Source organism: Vidua macroura, chromosome 14 (genome assembly GCF_024509145.1).
Source record: "Vidua macroura isolate BioBank_ID:100142 chromosome 14, ASM2450914v1, whole genome shotgun sequence".
Lineage (NCBI taxonomy): Eukaryota > Metazoa > Chordata > Aves > Passeriformes > Viduidae > Vidua > Vidua macroura.
Genome location: NC_071584.1, coordinates 8,553,105 through 8,571,127, shown reverse-complemented (window position 1 = coordinate 8,571,127; position 18,023 = coordinate 8,553,105). Strand labels below are relative to the sequence as shown.

The 18,023-nt window shown below is 39.5% G+C and overlaps 1 protein-coding gene across 1 annotated transcript in view; it reads right to left on the bottom strand.

Moving 5' to 3' along the window:
- Window positions 1–18,023, bottom strand: part of MAMLD1 (mastermind like domain containing 1) — a 250,822-nt gene that overhangs the window by 118,797 nt on the left and 114,002 nt on the right. Inside the window, exons 4-5 of the transcript XR_008439337.1 lie at window positions 7,851–7,927; window positions 7,309–7,584 (exon numbers count right to left, since the gene is read on the bottom strand). The gene's annotated coding sequence lies outside the window, so the exon portion shown is untranslated. Of the gene's footprint in view, window positions 7,585–7,850; window positions 7,928–18,023 lie in introns of the transcript that reaches the window.

Below are 18,023 nucleotides of genomic sequence, written 5' to 3'. Positions count from 1 at the left end.
AGTAGCATTTTTTGCATGCACGATTCCATTGTTCTCCCTCTGCAAAAATCAAACTGTCTGGCAGACAAGTCCTGGGCTGACTGAGCACAAATGCTGATCTGACTGTTCAGTATGATCCTCACAACTGGAGTTATTTTCAACGCCCTCAAACGTCCCTCTTTCCAGCACTTGGCTAGTTTCAACTTTCAGGGGTTTTGTGCAATTGCTAACAACATTAGAACCATCTCTGTGCTTTTGTTTAAACACATTTAACAGGATTCTTGACTTTCTTTAACTCAAAAATATTCTCCTAAGGCACCTCCCTCTCATGGCTCCAGAAATCAACCCCATTCTTTGTACAGCATCTCTGACAACAACAGCACCAATTCTGTCTCACCCAGCCAACTTCCAGAGTTTCACAGTCAAAAATACCAGCCACAAAGAAACAAATTTCATACCTGAAATATAATTTCTCAAGTTCTGTCAGTCCAACACTTGTTCAGCTGGGATTTCTTACTCATCTCATGCTCCCATCTCTCCTCATTGTAGCTCCAGGCTCCTCCAGTGCTCTGGATTGCTTCCAGCCCCCCAGTGCTCCTTCTTATTCAGCCTTTCCTCTCACCTCTTTCCCAGCAGCACCCAGGAAGCCTCAAAAGCTTTGTGTCCTTGCAGGACCCTCCCTTATTTGCCACAGCTGTTGCCAAATTACTGTTTTAACTGTTCAATTATTAGAATTGCACCAAGGTATTTAAAAGCTTGTGGCTGTACCTTTTAAATTCATGGGGTTAGAGGTGACTTTCTGAAAGCATGAACAGATATGGGGAAGTTACCAAGTCCATTTTATTAACTTTAAATTTCATTGCTGTCCCTTATTTCTTTAACACTTCTGATAAACTTTCCCCCAGTATTTCTGTGTGTATTTTTCAAAGCTGTATGGCTGTTTTGGCCACATATTTGTTCAATTTGCTTATGAACACTTGCTTATGAATGCTTGGTAACAAATTCATCCTCTGGGTTCCTGAATCCCACTCCCATATACAACAAGTCTTGCCCATTCTGCACATCTCAGTTTAATGTGAGTGAGATATTTGCATAGGCACTGGGAGTGAAATTCAGGGTGGCAAGAATATTTATGTGATGAAAGCACATGTTACAGACTCTGTTCAGCTCTTGATTTCTAGCTCTCACAGGCCTTCTTGGTGATCTCAGATACTGCTTTACTCCTTTATGACTCAAGTTCTTACCTGTAAAATAGTGAGGATAATCTGTTTGGAATGAGTGGTGCTTGTGAGGTTGTAGGGAAAAAGCTACTAGACAGGAAAGTAAATAGAAAGATAAAATGATCTTTTGCACTCATCTGTTGGAGTAAGTTTTTTTTTTTCCACCTAGCCCTCTTCAGAGTACTTGAAAGTGAAAAAAGAATTGTGTTTCTCAGTGGGCTAGATAGTCTCAGCAAGAGCATTTCTCCATTTTTAAAAAGTATCTCTCATTTCAGTAGTCATTCAGGGAATCTGTTTTGTTTGGGTTTTTTTTTCCTCCACTTGTGTATCTGTTCTACTTCTAGCTTTGTTATCTTGAGTTCAAAAACATTTCCACTCTTACTATTCAGATGGTTTTATGTTCAAAACTCCAGACATCAGCAGTATATGACTTGTAACACGACATTTAATATTTTTTCAAGTGTACGTTTCTCTATAGGGCTTTTGAAATTGCTTTTAGTAAGGGCAATCTTTTAAGAGAAGAAAAAAAAACCATGGATGTCTTGCTTTGCATTACCATGTAAAATCACCTTTCTCCTTTTTGCAGTTTTGTGGTTTCTTCTATGACAGTACAGATTAATGGATGCATTTTTTGTTTCTCAGAAAGATCTAATCATAGCACGGAAAGAGAAGAGAAGCCAGTGAGAAGCCTCTGATCAGCTAACTCTCCCTAGATCAAATGCTCTCTGTTTGGGAACACCTGCCTTAAAACATACCACCTGTTCATAAAAAAATATCAATAATAAAGTGCTCATATGTCAGATACTGCAAGGAATGTTTAAAAGCTTATAATAATCATTCCTTGTAAAGTAACTAGGTTATAAATTTAAGCTGAAAATATTGAAGAGCCAAAGCAAGTACATCTGCCTCTGTGGTTGGTATGACAGGATGGTACATGTAGAGCCATGAGCACATTATAACATTTGATATTTTTAATCAAATCCTATTTTAAGATGTGATGTGTGTTACTCCACTAAAGGTCATTTTAGTTACAGTAGCATTAAGGGTTTTCAATAAAACATTTTAAATGCCAGTTATATAACTGCTTTTAAAACATTTAACAGCCACATTGGTTACATGACCTGAGACAAAGGATATTTTCTCAGCACTTTGATATATTGTGGCTAGATTATCCTTATGGGAATGTTCAGTTCCATAATGGCCCCAGGTCATCCTGTAATATGTAGTATAGGATTTTTTTCACCAAAACAATAATTGCTAATGAAGCCAATGGTGATGGAAGTTCAATGACATGGCAGAGGATGAAGACTGCAGTCAATAATAGCAGCAGACACTGGCCAGTACAAGAAGTTCATCAGCACTCTTCAAGGACAAAGAGATGTAGCAATAAGGAACGAACACACACAGATCTGGGTCTTAACACTGCATGGACATTACAGAAAAATAACTCAAGGAAAGAGAAATTCTTTCCTCCTCTGCATTTCCAAGAGTTTTTGCACCATTAAAATATGCTAGAATATGAGATATGTAAGACAGGATGTGTATGATATAGTTTCAGGACTGCATAGCCAGGTGTACCTGGGCACATACAGAGATATACTACTCCATACCTCTCCTGTGAGGTGAACGAGCTCCACGTGATGTACAGGAGACTCATGCCAGATCTTATCATTAGGGTAGACAGCTATTTCCTGTTAGGTTCTCTGCAGAAAGGTATCAGTGGAGCAGCATTTTCAGCTGTGGCATCTCCCCTGCCAACTCCCAGATGCTGGATCTCGCTCCCAGACCCAGCAACTTTTTGACTCACAATCCACGTGGCAGATCATCAGCCAGTCAACAGGACACATTCCTCTCTATTTCTTTAATTTTTTTTCCTTACTTATCTCTTTGGGTTTTGGGCTCTTGTGGTTAGAGCAACCTATCCACCTATTCCTATGCAATCCTGGACTGTGGAGCATGGATGGGGTTGGCAGAGGGTCCTAGCCATGCCTGTAGACTTCTGCTCCCTCAAAGCAAAGCAAGTGGATTTTTTTTTTTAATAAAAAGAAAATATTTGTTGCAAAAAATGAAATAAAAATATTATATTGTTATTTTCTTCTGCTCTTAGCAGGAGTTATTTGATGACCTTCTGAGGACCTGTCCAGCATGAATTATTCTAAGAAAATGTGTATATTTGTTGAAAAGCAATATAAGAAAAACCAACAGTGGCAATCCTTTTTCACTGCTCTTAGGCATCATGTCTTTCTCAGTGACTTCAGGTCATAATGAAATTAAGAAGTTTCTGTGTTTCAGAATAATATCTTTCACAGCCAATTTTATCACAAGCCAATGAAATAAATGTTTCCAAAGTGAACAGCTGGCATCTCTTTTCATAAAAGATTCCCTTTTAGAACACTATTTCCAAACAATATTACAGTGGCTCCATTCACATGGCTATAGTTAAGACTGTGTCAATACTTCTCTTATAAACCTTGTTTTTCAAGGGTTTTTAACTTTACAGCTGAGCCATAATTAGCTGGGATTTGAGTTAAGACACAAGAGTTTAGTCTGCCTGTGACAGCATTTTTGCTAATATTAATAAAATCAGTTTAAAATCATAGAAGACTAAAACACAGTAATTTATATGCATAAAAAGGATTCTTGAACATTCAATGGCTTTGATTTTTAAAAAGGGATTTTGACAAGTGATTAAAATATACTGTGATCTCCATATATTTTGTCTTTTTAAAAGAAAAAGAGCGAAAAAAAAACATTTTAGAAACTCATTTTGACAAACATGGAAATTCAAAATCGAAGTAGATGGTCACTCCTTAATTTATGTTGTTATGAAGAATGGGTACAATAGTCTTATTAAAAGGCACAGAATCAAGCTTGTGTTCTGTGGCTTTACTCAGTTCTTGCTGGCATGTAAGCAGAGATTTTAATATTTGATATCATTTTGTTAGAGTATTTTATGACAATACCAATTTGCATCCTGCCTGTTGTTTTATGGGCACTTCAGTCTCAGCCAACAGCCCACCTTTCTGCACCCCCTGTTTCCAAAGCTGCTCTTCATCACAGTGCAAAATGAACACCTCCTGTTTCTCATTCCAGTCATCCTCAGCTGGGCTCCTCTGCCAGCCCGAGTCACCCTTTCAGCATTAGCCCACCCTGGTTTCTGTTGCTGGGCTCTCCTGGCTGCATCAGGATTGCATGGCAAGGAGAGCCAGATTTGGTTCACTCCCTGCATATCTTAATGGCAGCATCTGCTGTCTCCAGAGAGGGAACAGTGAGGAATGTGGAGTGACACACAGGGTGGGTACAGCCAAGGATCTCACTCACAGATATTCAGAGTGACCTGTGCATTAATACAACCACATGACCCTTTCTTCCCTGTCTTGGCACTGTCCATGTTTTCCTCCTTCTTCCCTTACCAGGCAGTTCTTCATACACCCCGAATTTGGTCACATAATCTTGGCTGAGCTAGGAGACTTTTTTCCTGAACAGAAGGACAATTGGGGTGATTTGGAAATACACCTATTTTAGCCTAGTATGTTATCTCCAGTGATGCTGAACAGAGCAAAAGGGATAGACTTTCACCTCAGCGTTCCAACACTGTGGAAACAAACACAAACCTTTAACGTTAGAGTGCAAACAGCAGCCACAGAGCTCTCCTTGTTACCACTGCTGACTGATCTGTTTGGGAATTGCAGGCTAGGATGACTGTATCCCTCTCAGGCCAGAGTTAACTGTATTTCATAGTCAGAAGCCTTCCTGAACTCTGTGGCCATCACCCTCCACAAAGCATGAAGTTAAAATTGCTTCTTTGAATTCAAATGGAATCAATACTTCCCAGGAGACAGATGGGCTTTTCTTTTCTACACTGAGAAAAGAATCAGTGTCTGGAATTCTGGTTTAAAGTTTTCATCCAGCTACAGGACACCACCACGAAAAACCAGCAGAGACTGGGCATCTGCTTTTTGGCCTTCATCAGCCCTGAATCATAGAATTTGCTATTTTATATAAAGAGAGCTTGCTGTTGCTCTTGCATGCAGCTTTTTATACTATACAGTCTGGCTCAGGCAAGAAGGCCATGCTTATTCTTTTCTGGAGCTTTTTAATTTTTACGTGTAGCTGAATCCTCTAGGTCAATTGTATCTGCAGGGGTGGGAGAGGAATTTAATTGCTTTTACTTCCTACCTTCATCTCAGGGTGACCAGTCCATTAATAATGCACAGGAAGCAACTAGGAAATGCATGGTAGATTAGGGATTAATTGATATTTGGAAAGATTTCAATCCACATTTGAAGGAAAAGGTTAGGCACTGTAGTCCAGCTCTAGTTACTATGTGCATTTGATTATTACTTCTTACAGCCCTACTTCTTCTGGTTTTAGATGTTTTCCCCTTCTTTGGCCAACAAGGCTTTTACAAAAATTTCCTTGTTTGTTTCTTGCTAGAGGTATTTTCTGTGTTTCTGATACACACCACCCAATATCAAATAAATACATATATTCCTCTGTATTTTCCACTAACTATGAGCTTTTTCTGCACTGACACCACCCACAGTTCCGTTATGAACAATTTGACTTTCCAAAATGTTATTGATTTCTCTGCTTGGAAGGTACAAGATTAATAGCTTTAGAGGCAAAAGTCCTTCAATCCATTCACTGAATAGGTACTGCAAGCTTGCTTCAATGCCTGCAGATGTGCTTCAGCACATCACTTTTAGTTAGAAACATGAGAGAGACACTTCTCAAATCAACAAGGCACTAAAATACAGGAAACAGATGGGTAATTCCAGTGATGTCAGGGCAGGAAGGTATGATTTAGTTGGTTTGAACAGGATGAGCCTGACAACTCGGCTTGTTTTGCCATAGAAATGATAATGACTTCAGTAACTTCTTTAGCCATTTCAGAGGCTCCAGAACAGCTAATACTGACACCCATAAAACCAGTAACTACTGGCAGCAGAACTTGACTCTAGCCGTCATGAATAAGGGATGAGTGCAAAGAATAGAAGACCCCATAGTAAAAGATGTATTAGATTTTTTTTTAAGACCTTGAGAAATTCACCATCTTTTCTCAATGCTAGTTACATTAAAAATAGACTAAAATAAGGAATGTAACATAAATGTCCAGTTACAAGCACTTTGATAATGTTAGGTGAATTGGGCAAAGACCTTTTGAGGACCCCTGATGTTACAGCAGCTTTTATGACGGTATTTGAATTTGAGAGTAATGGATTCTTCTAAGCAGCTAAAGCCAGACTATTTGGAAAAGGTTCAGGGCTGCTAAATGCACACTGCAGAGAATGTAAAATTTGAGTGGCCATCTCAATTTAGGACTAAAATGTCAAAGGAGAGGTAGACCTGTGTTTCATATGTGGTGCCATGAAGAATTTGGAATGCTAATCATGGAAACACTTAAATACTTTTGTAATAAACTGCCCCTTTGGGAGCAGAGCTAGACTAGTTACAAACGTCTGTCAAGATCCAGTAAGTGAGTAAAGAAACAGTGATGATGACTGTCCTTTGCAGTAATCGGTTGGGATTGGAGAAGTTCATCTCCTGAGCTAGTAAAGGTCACATCATAAGTGACTTTCACAGTCTACCAGTGAGTGTTTTGCACTGCCAATGCAGTTCTGGTTTAATTCCCTCTTTGACAGACCAAGAGAAAGGGAAAGTCGTTGAAATATAAGAAGTACCTCAAGAAGATGCCCTGAAGGAATCTTTGCTCACATCATCACATCACATGGTCATAACAGCTCTGAAAATGCCACCTTTTTGCCATTGCATGACATCTTATTCAAATACCCTCGTTCTAATGAGTATGAACAGTAAACAGCATATCCTATATTACAGTATTAAATTTAAAAATATGCTTTTTACAGCTATTGTTAAGAGCAGTTTTCAAATCCCTTTAGTATTTTTCATCTATAGAGGTAGAGGCTTTATTAATGTATTTGGTGAAGGTTATGTGAGTTTTGTCTCTTAATCTAGGAGACTTTGCAAGCACTATTTGCAAGCACTGATTTATCTGCTTTGATTCATTAAATAAATGAAGAAAGAATTGTAAACTGTAGTGGTGCCACAATGGAGTAGTTACGCTTTATTTTAATTAAAATCAGGATCTAAAAAATATTTTATTCAGCAGCTATCTACCTTGCTGTTCTTGGCCTAGTTTCTTCAAGTACCTAGAGATTCTGCTGAAGTCTTCGTTTGCTCAATCTGACAAATCCAGAGCTGCATTCTGTGTACAGCTCAGACTGCAGGCACATTTTCAGCCAAAAGAATCTGAATTCTCTGGTCACAAGCATTTGTGTAAAGCCAATGTTGCTTTTAGACAAATCTGCTCTACTTTCCACAGCTTCCAGGCTTTGCACCTTGCTGTGGTTGCAAACTTCCCCTGTAACATTTGAGGAAAGAAGACTCTTCCATTTCTATTTTACTTTCCACCCTCCATAATCCTTTCCACCCTTTATTTTCCACCCTCTTTCCACTCTCCACAATCTCTACAGGAGCCCAGAGACTGTCACGGGCAAACCACTGGCTCCAGCGAGTTTTCTGACCAAGAATCACAAAAAAATAATAAAACTTGTGCAATCATCACAGCATAAAGCAATACAAGTTCTTTCAAACAGAGGAAGCAAAACATAAAAAGAGTTTTCTTACCTTTGGTGAAACTCCCAGCTATGTAGTTTATGGCTGGGCCTCTGTTCTTAGTCATGCCCAACATATCCTGAGTTCTGCTGGAAAAAGTGATTGTAATTACCAATCAAATAAATATGAGTTTCCATCACAGCTTATTTTTCATGTTAGTTCGCAATGATCTCATCCCTCTCAAAACTAGCTACATATTGCCTTGGAGACCACAGGTTACCTGAATGTTGCTAGGATGCACCATTTGCCTGATTCTCTCTCCTTTTCCTCAGCCACATTGCCCACTCTCTGTGCTGTTAATCCATTTGGATATTGCCATTCTGTACCCCTGTGCTGGGAAGTTCCTAAGTGGCCAGGTTGCTTACCTTCCTTCTCACTGCACTGTGCTTATATTGAAACACTGAACAGATAATATCTGCATGTGCATTTATTCCCTAGATGGGCTGTGTCGGCCTTTTGTGGGAAATGTTGCAAACAGACCACAAATTAAGTTCATGTGAAACTGAAAAAAGCAGGTGGACAGTGTTATATATGGATAAATTGAGAGGGGATGTGCAAGACAGAACAATCTACTATCTAGACTTCTATACAATCAGTGCAGTGTATCTGATTGACCTGTATTACCACTGGCAGCAAAAAGCTCAAGTTGGGAAGCCCTTGTTGGTACTGGGAAATGGAGTGGAGAAACCTGAATGAACTGAGTTGAAAAAAATAAGTAGCCCAACTACTTTTTCCTTCCTAATCATCATGTTTTAATATAACAGAATAAAGTGGCATATAAAAGGGTAATGTGCATTTTCTTCAAGGACTTGTTGAAACCCGTAATACAGTAGCTTTGTAATTTACTGGTAATATGTACACAATATAAAGGATCAGGAGCAGAGTACTATCACTGTATTTAGAGATAATGCTGCTTTTCTTTCATAGGCTTGATATAAACTTTGATTACATAGCATTTCTTTAATTTGCTGCTATTCAAGAAAACCCTTAGAGCACTGCAGCATGCAATGCCTCTCTTTTACATTTGCATTTTTTAATTTGCATTTTTTAATTTCCCAGACTGCAGCTCCACACCTACACAGGCTTCCCCTGTGGGAAGGAATAGAATATATTTCAGTATGAATGATACTGTTTTTCTTCTCAAATAGCTGTAATTATTAATTCCAGAGATTTACAAAAAAATCACTTTGCTACTGTTTTACTTAAGTGTGTAGGGTTTTTTTCCTAACTAACATCAGATGCCAATCTATTGCTCCACTGGTACCCATTTTAAATAGGGCAGCCAAGCAAAAAGTTCAGACTGCTCAAATGACTGGCTGCTGCTCTCAGCAGCCTGCTCGTGCATTCCTTGCATACCCCAAAATGACACTGAGTGCAAGAGGAGTTTGGTGCTTTTAAAGGAAGAGCCATTATGTCCAAAATATGTTAAGCCCCCTGTGGCACATTAAAGGCAAGAATCTAGACCAGGTTACTCAGCACCACAGACTATTTGCTAACCAGCAGGGACCAGTTTAGTCAATACCTTTAAACATGTACTAAACCCTACATTGTAGGAGCTGGGGTACGTGCCTGTGGCCTGGGTGATCCACATTTTAAACCCCACTGTTACTCTCCTGGATGGGGACCTCAACCCAGATCTCTTCCATCTCTTAAGAGTGTCAGGCTCTTCCAAAACATTCAGAAAAGGCTATGACAGGAATATCCTACAAAACAATGGTTGTATCACTCACATGGCAAGTGACAAAGTTGGAACATCTCATCAAGTAATTCAACCACTAGCATTTCACTGCATAAAACACAAATTGTAGCAGTGACACTGGAAGAGGCTAAGAGAGCCCACAGCACTCAAAAATCCTGGTGGGCAGAGCCCTTCTGAGAACTAAATTTAATTCTATATGCCAGATTTAGCAGACATTTAGCTTTCCATTTCCTAGAAGATGTCCAGTTAGCAGAAAAAAAAAAAGAAATTATTTCTTCCTCACTCTGTTTGTAGAGAAGTGTTAGCTTCCTTTGTGTACCAGCCTTCAAGAGAAATTTCAGAATCCCAGATGACACCTATGCACTCAGAAGCCAGAGAGCTGTCCTTCCCTGGGAAATCTGCTCCTGTCTCACCCACTAGTTTCCCTTTCAACAATGCTGGCTCCTGGGACTGTCACTTTAAACTTCCCCACCCGGTCCGGCTTTGCAGGCAGAATCGGTGCCTAAGTTGGATTTCTGTATCTCACACAGACTCTTGCCCCTTAAAAGCCTGGGATGCTAAATTTGAGGCATGACATAAAGAGAGAAGGCAACAAGCAAAATTAGACCTGGAAAAAAGATGGCAGCAGCAGGGCAATGGTTCTGCTCAGGAATTTAGCAAAGTACTAATGCCTGTCTGAGAGTATGTGTTTCCAGAACAACTCCATCCACAGGCTGAGGCAACAAAATTAATTATTTTACTTTATCCAAGACCTTGAAAAAGAAAATTTACAAACACATTGTGTCTTCCCAAGACTGAATGTTTGCTCACATAATGAGTTGGGGGAAAAAATAAGCTTGGAAGACTTTATATAACAGTACCATCTCACGACACCTGCCGTAACAATATTTTATTTGTCAGTCTTTTCTTATCCCATGTCTCTTGAAGCTTGGCTAGGTTACTCCATCAAAGGGCAGGAGTAATAGCATCACTTCAGATAAAAGAAGAAGAGGGAAGTGTGCTGTACACAATCTGCCCATCACATCAGCTCACAGTTACATTAACCAAACAGGCACCACTCTATGAAGAGTTTACAGACATGGCAATCCATGTCAGCTGCAGCTTCTTCTCAGGTATGGGAAAAAATGCTCCACTCTTATGTGGTACCTCTAATTCAAAATGCTGTACACAGATTAATTAATGGAATGTTCTTTATGCACATCAATACACTGAGTCAGAGAAAGATTAAATAAATGACAAAGCCTGACATTTAACAGACACAGGAAGTAGCAGAGCCATAAGCAACACTGAACTCCTGGATTTCAGAAAAAAAAAAACAAAAACCCTACTCTAATGCAACTATATCATTTACCTTTCTTAAAGTATATGTTTCAGACAGCAAATTCTGCTGTACACAGCACTGAGCACATCATCAGCTCTTTGCATGTACTGAACTGAATAAATATTATCTATAATTCCAGTACCATGTTCTAAACCACTAAATCTATTGCAATTTGAAACCTTTGTATTTAACTGATTTTGGTAAAGATAATTGTGAAAGCTGCGCTGTCTTGTTACAATTAATTAATATGTAATAATAATGATAATCATGACCAATAATGCTGCTTTTATAAGGATTTAATCCTACATATCATTTTACAAAAGCACTTTGATAATAATGACTGTTTATTCTTACAGTGCGTTTTTCATGTTAGCAACTTCAAGTACCATGATGATTAATGAAGCTAAAGAAATAAAGATATATAAAAAATAACAAGCTTATGAGATGGCTAATATGCTCAGCTTATTTAATAAACTTTACCAAATATAAAACTGTAAAGGACATTCTCTTGGGAGAGGGAAAAAAAAACCCCAAACATAAAGCCCCTTAAGGCTATGTCAGCAGGATTGAATTGACCTGTGTATCACTGTCATTTCCATTGTCACTCTAGAAAACAAAATAAAATAATACATAGCATTTAGTGCATTATGGGCTAGGCTGTCAGCTGGTGTAAAGAGGTGCACTGGTATTAATCTAAAGGAGCTGTGCATCTGGTCCAGCATTTTCAACAGCCTGCATAAGCATAAGAAAATACCTAATATGTCTTGTCCATGATGACTTCAACACCCAGCAGAGGAAGGACACGTACTGTCCATGCTCACATCCTCTGGTGACAGTGGATATACTCAGTTACTTAGCTAAGTATTGGGACTGGGCATACTGAGATCTTTCAGGGGCTTTTTGGCTGCAATAGAAGTGTCTCTTGCTTTCCTTCTCTTGTGTTTCCACTCCTGCAGCTACGCCAAAGGCTTTGGTATGACCCAAGTTAGATTTTCATAGATATTCATATCAGGCCAATAGAAAAATTCACCTGGTCCAAAAAATCCTCCATAAGGAGTCCTTTTAGCCTACAAAACATTGCATAGGCAGCATTTTGCCAAATTAGCTTAGAAAGGAAATCACCTGAGCTGGCACAATTTATAGCAGCAAAAGAAATCTTCTGCAGGATGATTTATATAATTAGAGAAGTCTGGTTAGCAGTACAGGCTGTTTTTATACACAGTACTCAATCCTTATCAAGAAGCTTTTACTGGTTTGACTTTCCTGGCAAAGTCTTGGAAGTATAGACCAATTTTAAGAGACCTATTCATCAGCAAAGGTCTCTCCTGGAAGGTGAAATTTCTTGGATTGAGTAACTTTCTACTTTAAAGAGTCCCCTGAATTTGTTCCTACCTGGCACAGATTGCTCCACTAGCAATGTGAAACCAGGAAAAAATGGATTATGGATGCACAAGAGAGGAGAGAAGTCCCATCGAGGAGGTACACTGAGACATGAGATGCAAATGGAAATCATCCACAGTGATTTTGCTCATGGGCTCCAGCAATGTCCACATGTTGGAGCCAGGGAAGTGGAGAAGGGAGATCAACCTCAGGTGTGAGACAGGGTACAGGAGCAAGTCTTCAGAAGAAAAGCTGAAGAAACCATTGCAGGCAAATTCTGCACTTCTTCCTCTTCATAATCATATTTGCTCAGGCAGTGTAAGAAATGATTGCACAGAGAAAGATACAAGAGAACAAAAAGAGATGCCAGGTAAACAGAAGCCCTCTGATAAAAGAGAAGCCCAGCTCATGGTCAGAGAAACTACATGATGGTAAGAAATAGCTGGCATGTTTTGAATACACACTATATAAACACTGTCTGAAGTTCATGGAAGTACTGAATGGAACCAACTATCTCTTTGTTAAGGGGATGAACAAAATTTCATTCCAAATAACTATCAAGAGTAGCCTCCAGCCACAGAAAGCAAATCTGAACAGGAAGAGATCTTAGCAGATCCAATACCAGCTTTCTACACTACCGGTCGATCCTTCTCCAAACTAATTTGTGAACAAAGAGAATAAAGGGCACATCATATTTTCTAACTGAAGAGTAAATTATTTTGAATGAGAATACAAAGTCATAAAACATATTCAGGCTATTAGCTACATAAGAACTGAAGAGAAGATAGAGTGCTGCACACTGCATTCCTAGTGTTACATATGATAAGTAGAGACAATAGAAATCAGTGGGAAAAATTGGCATGCAGTGATTTCCTTCTCTGGGCCTCCTGCAATTTGCAGAACTCTGCAGAATTTCTTGGGCTGCTTGGTCAGCTTTCCCTTTTGCTGAAATATACTTGGATTTCAATGCTAACTACCACTGCTACAAAAGGAGGGTAGTTATAAAAGGTTGATTTGCAAAAATATTTATAAATTCTGCAGCTTTCTATTTTTAGGTGTTCAATTTAAGGCTTCTGGTGGCTGCAGACATCTGTCTTGTCAGAGATTTCTCTGTGGTGCTAACAGAAGTGAAGACTTAGATTCATCATGAAATGGGAACTAAGACTTTGATTCTACAGAAAATAGAACCCAGAGGAGAATCATAAACACACACATACATTTTCTTTGCATATAAATGTTTCTATTATTCTGATGCCAAGATGATTTTTTGCCTTTTCTTTTATATACCTTTTATATAACTTTTATGTATCCTCAGTATTCTTAGCATGCATACTTGTAATTCCTTAAGTCTGATAACTTAGCATAGCCCTAGTATTCTGTTAGGCCAGGAGACCAAACATCCTAACTCGTAGTAGGAGGCCAGAAAACCCTACACTATCTTGGGAAACCAAGGTCATCTCTAGAACATAGCCTGTAAACTGGAGATTTGGCCCATTCAGGGGGGAATTCCATGGATGGGGGAATATCACACCATTCATCCAGGCCTCCCATTGGGGCACCCTTGTTAGATCTGCTAATTTGTAAGGTCTATAAATTGTATAGGTGACTTATTGTGTGTGTATATTGCGGTGCATCCCACCTTGGCAAAGAGGTGCACCATAAAGATCTTTATTAAAATATTGAAGTAAAAACCCTTTATCCCTTAACTGCGCTGGCTCTTAATTTTCTAAGACCTGGATAAAGCATCAGTTCCCAGGATTGTTCAGCAATTGAAATAAATAGGGATTTTGTTAGGGATTTCCAGTGGGATCAAGATGGAGCCTGGCTGTAGTCAGTAACAACTTTCAGGACAACAGCAAGCCTAGAACTATAGAATCTTTTTTTATGGAAAAGTCCTCTAATATCACCAAGTCTAACAGTTAACCCAACACTGACAAGTCTACTACTCAACCATGACCCTAAGTGCCATCTACACATCTTCTAAATGCCTTCAGGGACAGTAACTCAACCACTTTTCTGGGCAGCCTGTTCCAGTGCTTGACAACCCTTTCAGTGAAGGAATTTTTCCTAATCTCAAATCTAAAGCTCCTCTGGCATAACTTGAGGCAAATTCCTCTTGTCCTATTGCTTATTACTTGGGAGAAGAGACTGACCCCCACCTGACTACAACCTCTTTTCAGGCAGTTGTACAGAGTGATAAGGTTCCCCCTGAGCCTCCTTTTCTCCAGGCTAAACAGCTCTCTCACCTGCTTCTCATCACACCTGTGCTCCAGACTCTTCCTTAGCTCTGTTCCCTTCTCTGGACACACTTCAGCCCCTCAATGTCTTTCTAGTCATGAAGGACCCGAAACTGAACACAGGATTTGAGATGTGGCCTGACCAGTTCCCAGTACAAGGGGACGGTCACTGCCTTGGTCCTTCCTCCCACCCACCTTGATGCCATCCACATCTGAGGATGCCCTCAGTCCCCTTGTTCAGATCATTAATCAAGATGTGATGAGAGAACTGGCCCCAGTACTGAGCCATGGTGCACACCACTGGTGACAGCCCCAGCTGGCTGTAACTCCATTCCCCACCATGCTCTGGGCCTGGCCATCCAGACAGTTTTTACCCAGTGAACAGTGCACCATCCAAGGCACGAGCATCCAGTTTCTCCAGGGAAATGCTGTGGGAAACGGTGTCAAAGCGTTGGCCTGTCTAATTTTCTCTCTGCATAATCTCATGACATTTCTGTAGTCTTCCTGAGGAGGAGGAGACCCTCCTCCTTCTGTGTGCCCCTTCTTCCAAAAGTCATAAACTCTCCTTTTGTTCCTGAGTTACAGCCAAATCTCCCTGTGCAGCTGCCTAATCTTTTGATACATGGGGACAGCGTGCTCCTGTGCTTTTACACTTTCCTTCTTAAAATGTGTCCAGCTCTCCTGGACTCCCCCTCAGGACTGCCTCCCAAGGGACTCTGTCAAACAGTCTCCTAAACAGGACAAAGTCTACCCTCTGCATGTCTGTTTGTTGGACTCAGTTCAGCCTGATGTGAGCTCCTAAGGTTTGTGTTCCCTTTCACTCCTAAGGTTTGTGTTTCCCTTCCAGTCTGTGTTTCAGCTACACACAGCTTAATATCTCTGCTTAACCATGTACTCTTGGTTAATGGTTCCCTATGCAGTCTGTCAATGCCCTCCTCAGTAATTTTGTATTTCTGTATAATTTGGAATGTCATCTGAAATAAAATTAAAGTTATCAGAAGCCCATTTGCTCAGTGTTTGTGGTAGGAGACCAAAGTCCAAGACTTGAAAGGGAAACTTTTCCCTTGAAGGATTATCCCATTTTCACAAAGGCTGGAGAGTGTATCATGCACAGAGAAGAGATCATGCAAAACTTCTCCTGGAGTCTCATCAACACCATATTTGAACAACAGAAATGCAAAAGAGAGAGGAAAAACCTGCACGCACGTCCGTGGGATGATCAGCATGGACCATGTGATAGGCATGTGGTGTTGTTAGTTATGAAAATTCTACTAGCTAGGAGAAGGCTTTAGTACGGCAGAGTCTAAAAATGTGATCATTCAGGCTATAAAGAATAAGAGGTGCTGGAATGTTCTGCAGTACATGGAAGGAATATTAAAGCAGAGCAACTAGGGAAAATTTTTGGTAAAATCACCCTGCTTAAGGGACTAAACTCAGGTGTGTTTCACAAGGCAAGCAGTGTGCTTCTGCCATCAGCAAGGTACAGGGCATGGAAGGCAAAATTAAGCTCAAGAATGAGTTGGTAAAAACTGGGAGAACACCTTCTTGTCTCAGATCCAATCATGTGGTTTCTGACATGGTTGGTTTTGATCAATTTGATTTGCATGTTGTAGCTTCTACTACAAAATCCAGCACAGGATATAAAATACTTTGTTTGTTCTTAAGATTTCCATTTTTCCTTTCCTATAAGGTTCAAAAGAATCGTTTGCTTGTGCTATTTTGCTCATACCATACTTGAAAGCAGAAAAATGTGAACTGTTTGTTTATCCTCAGGGCAGGTGCTCTGTAGATTATCACAGTCAAGCTTTGTTGTTCTGCACTACAAAGCCTTCAACCTTGACCTGAGAGGTTGTTTTTTCCCATTTCCCCTCCCTCTGAGAAAAGGAAAAATAAAGTGAAGATGGAGAAATCACTCTGTATTCTAAGCTAGTGCTCTGTCTTGCTTTAGTAAAGCCTTTGTTGTACATAAACATGTACAAGTTTTCGAGTTATCTGTACCTGGTGTTAGTCAACAATGAAGCTGGTCCAGGGCTGGTATCACTGTCTTAGTGTGGGTACAAAGTCAGAAGTGCAGACTCTTGTGGGGAATTCAGCCGTGTTAATTGTATGACTTGGCAATACTCAGGGGAAACCTTCCAGGTGACATGTAAGGAAATAACACACATATATCTTACTTCAATATGAAGGAAATCAGAGTGCTCATCTCCCTGCAGTCTGTTGACAACTTCACCCTTACACTGAATGATGACACACAGGTGGAATTATCTTGTTCCATGAAGGATCTTTTAGAAAAACATATATAACAACAAAAGTCTGCAAAGGTTTTTTCCTCCCAGACAAATATTGGATAAATCCTAAATTCTGGAGTTATTTCAAAAGAGTAAATCTGTAAAAAATACAAAATGTTTTCAATTTATTGGTGTATAGGGAAAAGTAATACAGTAAATTACTGCTCCAATCCCATCCCCCGGTATGATCTGTGAGACAAGATAAAAAAGCAGACTGCAGCTCAAAACAGGAGGTGCAAAGGTGACTTTTGAAATCCCCCAATCCCAACCTAATTGCTAGACAGTCCCAAAGCATAAGTTAGAGCAGCTTCCAGCATCAGCATCTAAACATGCTTTTTGTTCTAGTACAAAGCCCATCAGGCACCGGGCACCAATACCACAGGAGTATTCTCTGGGAAAAGAATTAATAGGTTCCAGAGCCATTTGCTTCATCAGCCTGGAGAAAGCCCTATTTAACTCTTTGCATAACTACAGTATTGACAGTTTTGACCATATCTTCTGAGAATATACCACAGTGGCTGCTATTCATAATTTAACAACGTTTCTACAGTATCTTGTTGAAATATCCTCCTGATAATCCATGAGTGACTCTTTCATTATCTGAGCCTGTGAATGTTTCTGTGTTTTTGTTCTTCTGCAGAAATTTAAAGGCTTTAAACAGCCATTAATCTCAGGTCTATAGACCTCAAACTATATCTAATAATCTTAGAAATATTTTCTCAGGCCCAGAGAGACACAGATTTGAAACTTCTGACCAGACTGGTTAAATGGCTAAAGCATGAATATATCCCAGATGTTACCAGGGATGTTTGTCTTGATTAGTTATTAAACTTTGATATGCATAGATACTTGGCATCAAATGACGTTTTCTTAAAATTCCTACCAGTGGAAATTTGACAGTTATGAAATTTTTCCTATGAATGCTGAAATGTGACAATTATCAGTACATAGGGCCACTGGGTTTACACAGGACATTCACATATGAACAAGCGAAATAACTATTTATCATGAGAGACAGAAATATTTCCCTTATTTCCTGCAGTGACAGAAGGGCAGATGGGACAAATGGGTTGGATTCTGATCACATGAGGTCAGAGCTTGCAGGAATGAGTACATGGGTGTAAAAATTACATAGGTCTAAAAGCAATCTGAAATAGATCTTTTTCTAAAATAAGAATTTTGTTGACTCTTGTATTTTAAAATTAGTCAAAAGATAGTTGGAAACTCTCTTAGTACAAAATGTAGAAGTTAAATTGTTTA